General features: G+C 49.3%; 1 long non-coding RNA gene across 1 annotated transcript; it reads right to left on the bottom strand.

Moving 5' to 3' along the window:
• Positions 1 to 6,577: 6,577 nt before the first annotated feature.
• Positions 6,578 to 7,365, bottom strand: LOC130611836 (uncharacterized). Its single transcript, XR_008975330.1, has 2 exons — positions 7,284 to 7,365; positions 6,578 to 7,210 (listed from the first exon to the last, which is right to left on the bottom strand). It is a non-coding gene; the product is annotated as an uncharacterized LOC130611836 (long non-coding RNA).
• Between the last annotated feature and the right edge of the window lie 3,584 nt (positions 7,366 to 10,949).

Raw genomic sequence — 10,949 nt, 5'->3', positions numbered from 1 at the left:
CGGGGGAAGGAGGTTGCGATGGGAAACGTGGGGGGGGGGGCAATGAGAAAACGGGGTGGATTGGCAAAATCAAGGGGTTGTGCTGTAAAAAACGGGGTAAAGGGGGGGCTTGCAAAGGGGGGGCGAAAAGTTCAGGGTGCGGTGCGAAAACGAAGGGTGAACTGCAAAAAACGGGGTGAATTGGGAGAAATAAAGGGGGCACTGCGAGAAACGGGGTGGTATACAGAGAATGAAGGGGGCTGTGCTGCAAGTGTAAAGGGGTGGGTTGAAAAGGGGGGGCACTGCAGAAAATAAAGGGGGTGCAATGCAAAAAGAAGGGTGCTATGCAAGAAATAAAGGGGGGCTGCACTGCAAAACATAAAGGGGTGAATTGCAAACAGTAAATGGGGTGCATAGCAAAATATAAAGGGGGTGCAGTGCAAAACTAGATGTATTGCAAAAAATGGGGTGCTGTGCAAGAAGGGGGTACATTGCAAAATAAGGGGGGACACTGCAAAAAAAAGGGGTGGTACACAGAAAATAAAGGGAGTTGTATTGCAAGGGGGGGCACTGCAAAAATAAAAGGGGCTATTGCAAAAAGTAGGGTGCTGTGTAATAAAGGGAGTGCTGTGCAAAACAAAGAGGTGCATTGCAAAAAATAGTGGGAGACACTGCCAAAAATGAAGGGGGTACATTGCCAAAAATAAAGGGATGCACTGCAAGAAATAAAGGGGTGCACTGCAAAAAGCCTGCCCTGATACGCGGATAGAGTCCAGAATGGGAAGGCCGTGGGAATTCCTATTGGGAGGATTCAGCTGCACGTCCTTGAACCCCTTCTCCACCCACCATGGCTCTGTGATTAAAGATGGGGTGAAGGAAACACTCGTGGTGAATATGGCGCTGCTCAATGGGAGACTCTGCAATGGGGCAGAAGAGTTCTCAGCCCAAAGGGTCTTGTTTTCCAGCATATCAGGCAGAAGCTCTTCCCTGTGAGGGTGCTGAGGCGCTGGCACAGGGTGCCCAGAGAAGCTGTGGCTGCCCCATCCCTGGCAGTGTTCAAGGCCAGGTTGGACACAGGGGCTTGGAGCAAGCTGCTCTAGTGGAAGGGGTCCCTGCCCGTGGCAGGGGGTGGAGCTGGATGAGCTTTAAGGTCCCTTCCAACCCAAACTACTCCGTGCTTCTATGTGCCGCTGTACAGATAAAACCACCCATTTCTACACCCTAAATTGAACATACCCAACCAGTTGCCACCATGTGACACCACACAGCTTGAGGTCAGGATAAAACACACCCATGGCCACAACAGTATTTTTTTTGAAGCCCATTAGCAGTTTTCAGCTCAGAATACCAATATTCCCCCATTTTCCTTGGCCAAAACCTCCCAACAGCACTTTTCTATCAATTCAAACCATGTTTTCTTGTCAGGGTCCCCTCCAGTCTGGCCAGACCCCTCCCAAGGACCACTGTAACCTCCTGGCAACAAGTCCACCTTGACAAGTGGTCAAAGTCATTGCGCTATCAGTGCTTTAACAAACACTGATCTCCTGATTTAATCAGGCCTCTGACGCACGTCATCATGAGCGCTATCCCCAACCCCTCAACCACGAGCCCATCCCGAACCAGCCCCGTGCCTCAGTTTCCCCAGCGATGATGGGTGTTAGCTGCTCCACCAAAGCACGATCTACTGATGAGCCTAACATAAAACCAATGAATCTTTGCACACAAACCATCTATTATTTAAAACTTGTGATGGAGCCACGTACACACGTGTAGCGGTTGCTACATGTCCAGATCTTCAACAGGCTCTACAGGCACCCATCTGGGAGGGGAAGAAACCTAAACCACACACCAAATGGCTTTTCTATGCTGATTTTTTCCCTCCCTGCCAGGGTGGCACCTCTAAGGGACATGAGGAAACTGCGTCAGCTCCTGGGTCTCTCAAGGAACCTCAGGCAAGGTCCGAGAGGGATGCCCATGGACTGGAAGCTGTCACAAGCAAAGCTGTCAGCTCTGCTGACAGGAGGGACGCAGTTGAAATTAGCTCTTCCTGGGCTCTGCCTATGCTAGAACCAACTGGAAGAGGAGCACAAAGCCTAGCTGGTGACACAGATAAAGCTCTGGAACATCTCAGTACTTCTGAAATGCTTTGAAGGGGAAACAGTTCCAGTTACAACACTGGGATGTTGCTGTAACAACTCATTGGAAGACTTTAAAGAACACAGACCCAGGCTGGAGACCAGCATGGGCAGAACCATCCACCCAGCAAAAGGCACCTCCCTGATGAAGGACTGCTCCTACATGGCAGCTGCCAACACTGCCACAAGCAACACCACAATGAGCATCCAGGGGCAAGGCACGGACACTCATCCCCATGTGCCACCCATCCTAGGGGGGCAGAGAGTTTAGGACAAGGGGACTCCAGCAGCTCTCCAATGCCCAACAGCCTTCGGTATACACAAGAGCCTGGCACACCTTGAGGAGCAACATGAATTACTCCTGTGGGTGTAGCCGAGAACCCAGCTATCTCCGGACATCTCGGTCAACCCCGTAGTGAAAACATTGGGACGTTTCTTATCGGCAGTTGGAGAGGATTAAAGCACCAGGCTATATATTAATGAGGTTATAAACCCATCTCAGCTTGAACGCCGTGTTCACGGCAAGAAAATCAAAGCAAGAACAGGGCAGATCAAAAGAGAACCATTAAAGGCATGAAAAAATGGGGCTGCCTTATAAAGAACTAGTAAAGTTAGCGGCAACCAGTTTGGAGGAGAGAAAAAGGGGCAGGAGAATCAGAAAACATCCTTGGGGTCCGCAGACTATAGTAGAGACAGCCTCCCTTCGAGGACAGAACACCAAACACCAGAGAAAAGGCAAGTATCTATGTTCTGAACGAGCAGCATCTTACCCGTGCAGCACAGCTCACTGCCACATGTCACCAGGACGGCTTGCCCAACACTTCAAAAGCAAAGATTAGATACCAGCAAGGACAGCAATGGGAGCTCCATGTGCCAAGAGTGTAACTCCTTACACTGGGTCCTAGCGTAGCAATTACTCTGTGGAGCACAGCTGGAGTCAAGAAGGAAGGCATTTACACTTCTCTCCATAGCTGGGGACATGGGCAGTGACATCCAGCATGGATTAGAGCAGTCACATTAGTGACACACAGCAACCATCCCCAACAGCATCCAGTGCACATCCCACTTGCTTTGTTTTTTACTGGAAAACCATAGGTTACCCATATGGGAGCCCTCAGACATCACGAGGAACATGCAGAGCATTTCTTTCTTTGAGCCACCCAGCCCCAGCCACCATCTTGTCACTATAAACTGTATTTATTTACAGCCCTTTCCTGCTCATTGACTCTATTTATTAAAACGATGCTATGGCAGCTGAATACCCAAATGCCAGTGAGGCTTTTAGCTCAGTTTTAAGCCAAGCCTGAATTACAGACCTAATTTTATTGCTTACCCATTAACGTTTTATGTGATGGATAATTTTCTCCAAGAAGGCATTGGTGCTGTTTGGTATTTGGGCTCATTTGTTGCCAAGACAGAGGATATCAGCTTACACACAGATAATGCTTTGGATACGAAGTCTGGTTCTGGATCCTAAGCAACACAAAGTATAGGATTTGTATTAATAAAGCTAGTCATTTTGGCTTGTTCCCCTTTGAGTGTTAGTGCTCCAGTTGTTCATGAGGAGACAACTCAACCCAGAATGCTCCCTCCACATTTTCCAAACCCTGTATTTAGTAATTTATTTGCTAAATAATTTTATTTTCTATTTTTCTCATTCCAGTTTTCTCCAGCAGCAGAGTCCAGTGTGATGTCCGAGCCACACAACCGAAACACTGTGTGCCAGAACAAGACTGCAGAAGAGCTTATTCTTAGTACATATATTAGAATTGATTTTTATTTATATATAATATATATATTTATATATAACAACCCATATTTTTGCCTGTTGTTGGGGAAAAAAAGAGGACTATCACAGTGCTGCTCCCCCTGCCCCCCAGCTTCTGTGTGACCACATACCATAGAGCTGAACCTGCTCACAAAGGGGTTTCCCAAAGACAGGGCATGGTATCAGCTAAACAGAGAGGACTTCAGTCTTCCAGGCTGCAAAAGAATACATTTTAGGGGAAAAACAAAGAAGAAAACCAAGTAACGCCAGCCCTGTCTGAACTGGTACCCAAACAGGACCACTCCAATGGATATAAATCCCTTAGGATGGGATAGATCACTGTATCCTGTACTACTGTTGCATTATTTCTACATAAAAGCCCCATGTGCCCAAGAAAAAAATCCCAGAGCTGTTGCACTGAAGCAAGGTTTTAATACAAAGTCCGAACCTGTCAGCTTAAGGCTGCTCTTCCCCACATTCCCCATCAGATTGATCAGCACAAAATAAACACTGAGCCAGCCACTACCAGAGCTTTTGTTCCATCAAACACCATTTTGATACTGAAGCAACTTGGTGATGTAGATGAGGCAGACGGAATGCACGTTGGTGTGGTTATGGCTCTCCCCCTTCAGAGAACAGCACTGAAGAAAAATAACAGCAATACAGGACAGGAGAAGGGTTCCGTGAGTGGCCTTTGCTTTAATTTCACCTCTGCAGATCTCATGGTGCAGCTTTTAAGTCTTTGGGATAACAGGAAAGCTTGAAAGACCACGGTTTTCCCCGCTATGGAGCAGAGATTTCTATTGCTCACCTGCTTTTTGGCACCAGAAATGTGTTTAGCTTGGAAACGCCATGGATGTAGCAGTAGCAACTCTTCAGTCCAAAGCAGAGGTGGTGAAGGTCCAGCCCTCACAAGGCAATTCTCCCTCGTTTGTCCTAAACTGCCAAAGAAAAGTAATCCCAAGTCCCACATGATGTGCCAACCTGGAAAATGTGGGAACATCCCAAGCAGTCAGCATCTCAGTCCAGGGTCCCTCCATGCCAGCAGAGGCCTCTGAGGAGCACAAGGCGGATCTCCAAACCAACACATCCCTGATGAGAGAATACAAGTCATATCCCTGTCCATGGTGGTTTACTTCAAGCACAGCCGAGGCTTCAGGCACAGGAGCTATTGGCAGTCTTCATAGGACACCACACACCAGCTTTCCCAGGAGCACCGTATGAAAGCTGGCCTGGACACCTCATAATTGCTCTCCACTCATTTTTTGTGCCAAAAAAAAGCATGAAGTCAGAGCTGTGCTACAAACCTGCAGCAAGCAGGGGGACACTGGCAGGGAATCCTGCGTTTCCCACATGGTGCTGCTCCAGCTTAGCCGAGCAGGGCCTCTCTGTGGTCAGCCAGAGGCAGCCACGCGACACCGATGCCAATATTCTCATTACAGGAGGCTAACAAGAAGGTGCCGATACCCAACACGCCCTGTGCACTAATGACTCTGTGCCATGAAGTCACTTGTGACCTCGGGAAGACCAGCACTGGGTGCTTTTTACGACACCACAAAAAGAACTGCACCCAGTAGGGAATCATCGGCATTCTTCATAACATCACGGGATGGTTTGGGTCGGAAGGGACCTTAAAGCTCCTCCAGTTCCAACCCCTGCCACGGGCAGGGACTCCTTCCACTAGAGCAGCTTGCTCCAAGCCCGTGTGTCCAACCTGGCCTTGAGCACTGCCAGGGATGGGGCAGCCACAGCTTCTCTGGGCACACTGTGCCAGCACCTCAGCACCCTCACAGGGAAGAGCTTCTATCTAACCTGATAAATCTTCTTGTGAGCCAGCGTGGCTTTGAGGAATCAAGTAATAAACCAGCAGCAACTTATAGGCATAAGTTCCTGGGGGAGGAAAAAATGTAATTCAAGGGGACACTGATCTCCACCAACACAATTTAGGCCATTGCAATGTTCCTTCTGCCATTTGCTCTAGCAAAATTGGGAGTAATATGCTAGCGCATGTAGGTCTGTTCGTTGTAGGGAAAGGGGCCCCACAGTTTTACTCCCTGGAGGCAACTGTTCTCCCCACCCCTTTTGTGTGTATTTTTTTTTAACGTGCCACACAGCAGCACAATGCTGACAAGTGCATTGTATGTTTTCTGCCTATGCAGCAGTTCAGGAGCACACAGCTCGGGAAGGGGGTTTTTAAAAGGGGAAAGGGGGAGGGAGCTGTCTTCGCTGTACCGACTGAATTGCACGCCCAGCTCTTCTATGTGACCATGGGGAAGGGGAAAGGACACTGAGGTTTAAAAACAGCTTTGAGCATCCAAAAGGGTCTTCTCCGTGATACAAGTGGAGCTTAGAGTAAAAGCTACCACAGGCAGGAAAAAACAGTATACATAAATCACCAGGGTTTCTTCTCTGGCACTGGAAGTGACCCCAGAATACAGCTCATCAGTCCTCACTGCTGTTAATCTCCATGTTTCCACACCTGACAAGGCAGAGATACCAGCTCTGAGGAAGGAAAATGGAGGAGGGAAGGGTATGGAAAGCTGGACTGTCCCTTTTCCACCTGCCAGGAGCAGCTCGATGGAGCCTCAGTGGCACCACTCCACAGAGCAGCAACCAGAGCACATTACCAGCCGCCACGAATGAAGCTGCTGGTTCATGCCCCCCCCCCGTTACGCACAGGACTGACAAACACAGCTTCCTCTAACAATGAGGATGACTAATCCACAGCACTTTATTTATTTATTTTTGGTGAAGGCCACAGGGCAGAGCTTTTTTTCCACAAAGCCTTTGCTTTTGTGAATTAGTAAGCAGTGGGAAGGGGAAGCCCTGGGACCTACTCGTGCTATCCAGACAGAAGTAACCACAGAAACATTGTGGGTTTCTGTGGCCCGTGTACAACACACACTTACACAACCAGAGCACCATGCTTTTCGCTCCTCCGCAAGGCCAGCTCCCACTGCCCAGGAGGCTCTGAGATCACTGCGTGGTTGTAATACTTACAAAGGTGTGGAGAGGGGTTACACAAACAGTCCCGTGTTCCCCTGGAAAGGAAGAAAAAAGGGGAAAAAATAAGGCATAAGACAAGCTTCCACCCATAATGTTGCCACGTCCCCCTGCTCTACCTGGGTCAGAGAAGGGATGTGCAGGAGAAAAAGTGGTGTGCAGGGTTCTGTCATGGAAACAGAGCATCTGCATTAGCTCGGTGGGGGCCAGTCCCCCATGCAAGGTTGCTCTGGCTCTCAGGGCGCATTAGCACTAGCGGCCAGCTTTAATGCAGAGCTGTGGTCAAACCACAGCAGAGCCAGCACCGAAGGAGGTCACCTGGGGACTGCAAAAAGGTAATGAACTAAAACAATATAAAACGGGGGAGGGGAGGGAACAATCTGTAAGCAGATGTTTACTGACGAGCAGGCAGGTCCACAGCTTCGCCCTGGCAAGCTGCAGAGCTGCCTGCACGGAGCAGGCGGAGAAATCCCAGCCCAGTTCCCAGCAAAACAATCCGCATCTAGAGAGAACACTGAACAGATCTGGGTTACAGCTTTTAGCCAGCCCCACTCACCCCCACCACCCCCCTTCGGCTCTGCAGCCCTAAACCCCACCGAATCTGTCCTCTTTTTAAGCACTCAGAAGCAGAGATTTGCCACCAGAGTGATTCCTGGTGGTGGTACCGTTAAATACTTACCCACCTCACAGCCAAGGGCTGTGGAATCTTACAATTCGGGAGTGTTTGCAAATGGTTTTGAAAGCCTTCCAAGGAAGGTGCTGTAGGATTGTAAATCCTCCCCATTATTAATAAAATGGAGCTGTTGTTCCAACTCTAATCAAGACTTGTCTCCAGCTGGGCAATTTAAAAACGCAATTGAAAACACACAAAAAAAATCCCCCCACGATCATGAGGAAGCTTCAAGGAAAAAAAACAATCATCAGTGAAACAGCTGTTCTTTAAGGGGAAAGGAGGAGAAACCGAAAAATAACGACCCTGCTATCTGAAATGAATTCCAAGCAGGAGCATGGCGGGGCAGGGGGGTGTCTGCCGCCCTCCCACCGCCTGGGAAAGGTCACTTCTGGATCGATGCCCTCGCTGCGCCCGATGAAGCGAGCAGCAACCCCATTGCGGTGAGCCAGCCCCATCCATCTCCATCAGGAGACAGCCCTGCTTTTAATTCATTTAGCAAAGGGGGAAGGGAAAAAACAAACTAGAAACCAAATTTATGTGAAAGAAAAAGAAAAAAAAAAAGAAAAGAAACAAACCCTCGCAAACACCTCCCTGCACCCTTGTCATGGATGGGGAAATCTAGCGAGGGGTAAGAGGTGCCAGGGAGAAGTGGTGCATCCTTCTCATCATCATCTTCATCCTCCTCCTCCTCCGGCAGGGACCACGCCTGCCGGGCGCTGCGGCAAAGGCTCCGCAGTGGGTGCTCCCCTCCCCCGTAGAAGCTTCTGGAATAAGGAGCCGAGCTGGAAAGAGGAGAGAAACCTTTATACCCGCAGAGAGGGGGGGAAGAGAGCGAGCGGCGGAGCGCGTAATAAACGGGAGAGGATTGCACAAGGATGGGGTTGTGTGCAGGGGGGTAAAGAGAGAGATATATATACATAGATATATATAGATAGATATAAATGTAGCCCAGGAGCGGCTCTGCAGCCGGCTCGGCTTTTAAACCAAACACCCCAACACAGAGCACACACAAAAAAAGAGGGAATATGGTGGTGTGTGGAGCGGTAGAGGATGGGATAAAGGAGCTGATCCCTCCTCCCGGATCTGCCATTGCGCTTGGGCTCGTTTGTCCTCTCGTTCTGTCGCAATGAGTTGTCTGATCCGGACTCTCTGATTTGCAGCTTCAGGTTCGGGGTTTCTGTGCAGTTGTTTGTTGTTGTTTTTTTTTTTTTTTTTTTTTTTAACTTTTTTTTTTGCTGTTTTTAAATTATTTTAATTAAAAAGGCAAAAAAAATCCTCCCAAAATCTCCATCTCTGTGGAACAAGTAAAACATTCAGGCACACTTCCACCACGGACTGTAGAAAAGAGCTGAGTTCCTTCTTGGTTTTTCTTCTTTTTCTTTCTTTTTTTTGATGGCTTTTTTTCCTTTTTCTCCTGCTTTTAGGATGTATTGTAGTAGAAAGCCAATGGAGGAAAACAAAGGTAATATATATATATATATAAAATCAAACGTATATACGGGCCAAAATAAGTGGTTATATAGAATAAAATCACAGTGGTTTAGGTGTGGGGGTTGATATTCTGTAATCAGTCCATAGAAAAAAAGGGGATTCCGATGTATATAGAAATATGTTAGAAATACTTCCGTGTGTGTAGAAATAGCATAAGCATGGGCCTAAATCTGTTCATTCCAGGTTAAAAACCAGCAGTGGTTTAGGGCTGTGGTTTGGAACAAAGAAGGGACAATGTTAAAATGCACCCTGTAACAACACTGGGGTAGGAAAAAGGGAAGGCAACATTAAAAGCAGTATTAAAAGCATACGTGGTACCTTGGCTGCAGCTTCCAACAACGAGCGTTTGGATGTTACGGGGTGTATATATATAGATACATAGATAGATATAGATAACATTTATATTTAGAGTATTACCACGTCTGACCACACGAAGGATATGCTTTTAATTAACGTTATGGCGGGCAGGTTGTCGTCGGGAGCAAGACGAGCGGCGATGGCTTCTTGTTCCCCACACGCCTCCGGCTCGGCAGGCACGTCCATCCTCGGGTGTTCTGGGGTTGATTCTTGCTCTTTTTAAAGCACGTTTGGGTATTTTCCACGCCGAGAGGAGAGCGGGAGGTGGCGGCTCGAAGGAGAAAAGCGGTGGAAGGGAATGGAGGCATGGACCTGCCCGCCCCGGCGCGCGTGTGGTGGGGATGGGGGGAGCGCAGGGAACGGGCAGTTCGGGGCCAAAAACCTTCAGGCTATGAGGTAAAATAAGAGAGATTTTAAGGGTCGGTGCCGGCCATCTGCGCGGGGGGGTGGCTGGAGCAGCATTTCTGGCGGATTTCAGCTTCCTTTTGTCAAGGCGGTGAGGAAAAGGGGGGGGGGGAGGTCGGGTTTCCCCCGCAGCGCTTCCACCGCCCGCCCGGAGGGGATGCGCACACGAGGAGGAGCCCCTCCGCCGAGCTCTTGGCACGGCCGCGGCTCCCGCTCGCCGCCCCGGCCCCGCTCAGCCGCGCCTCGTCCCGTCCTTCCCCCCGCTGCCCGCCCGGCGCCATTTTGTCGCCTCAGCGCCGCTCGCAGCGGCCCCGCCGGGCGGCCATTTTGTGAAGCGGTTCCCGCTGAGGCGCGGGTGAGGCGGCGCTGTGGAGCCGGGGGGGAGCCCCGACCCTCGCCCTCCTCCTCCTGCCCGTGTTCGCCCTCAAGAACGCTTCTTTTTAGTGTTTTATTTCTCTTTTCCTCACAAAACGCCGTGCCCTTAAAGCGCCGGTCGCCAAAGGAAGCTTCAGCCTCGGACGAAGCAATCCGGTAAAGGATATCAAAGTATTCGCGCGGCTGTGAGGGGAAGTGTGGCCGCACGGGGAGTGAAGGGATAAATTCTTTTTTAGGAGCCATTCACCCCTCCTCCTCCCCTCCAGCATTTTGTCCCAGCGATAAATCTCCCAGCTCAATAAACGACCTTGACAAAGGGGATAAACAGAGAAATATCTCTTTGGTTAAATAAAACGCCTCATCTACAGGCTCTAATGAACGCTGCAGCAAAGCAAAGAGATATAAACCGGTCTGGGCAAAAAAAAAGGTTCATTTTGGGGAAACAGGGCTTGCGGGATGCTGTGGTCGCCTCAGATATGAGGGAAAGATGGGATCTAAAAGGTCAAATCCGTGCATTTGTTTTCAGAAAGAGGGTTGGGGTTGGGTTGGTTTGGTTTGAAATAACCAGAGCCTGGTAACGCGCGTGCGTAAACGGCTGCATTGGTTTGACTTGGTGTTACTGAACAACGCCCAGAGGGCTTTAAATACAGCCCGTGCTGCTGGTGGGTCAGGTGTGCAGGAAAATGGGGGGAAAGGGGAATATTGAGGTTTTTAATATATATAGATATCCATGCTGCGTAATGAAGCTGAAGAAATCCAAGAC

The sequence above is a fragment of the Pezoporus wallicus genome, unplaced genomic scaffold (assembly GCF_028554395.1).
Source record: "Pezoporus wallicus isolate ANWC-B61680 ecotype Strahan unplaced genomic scaffold, APGP_CSIRO_Pwel_v1 contig_13882, whole genome shotgun sequence".
Classification (NCBI taxonomy): domain Eukaryota; kingdom Metazoa; phylum Chordata; class Aves; order Psittaciformes; family Psittacidae; genus Pezoporus; species Pezoporus wallicus.
The sequence above is the reverse complement of the archived record's forward strand: the minus strand, read 5'-3'. Positions and strand labels throughout refer to the sequence as shown.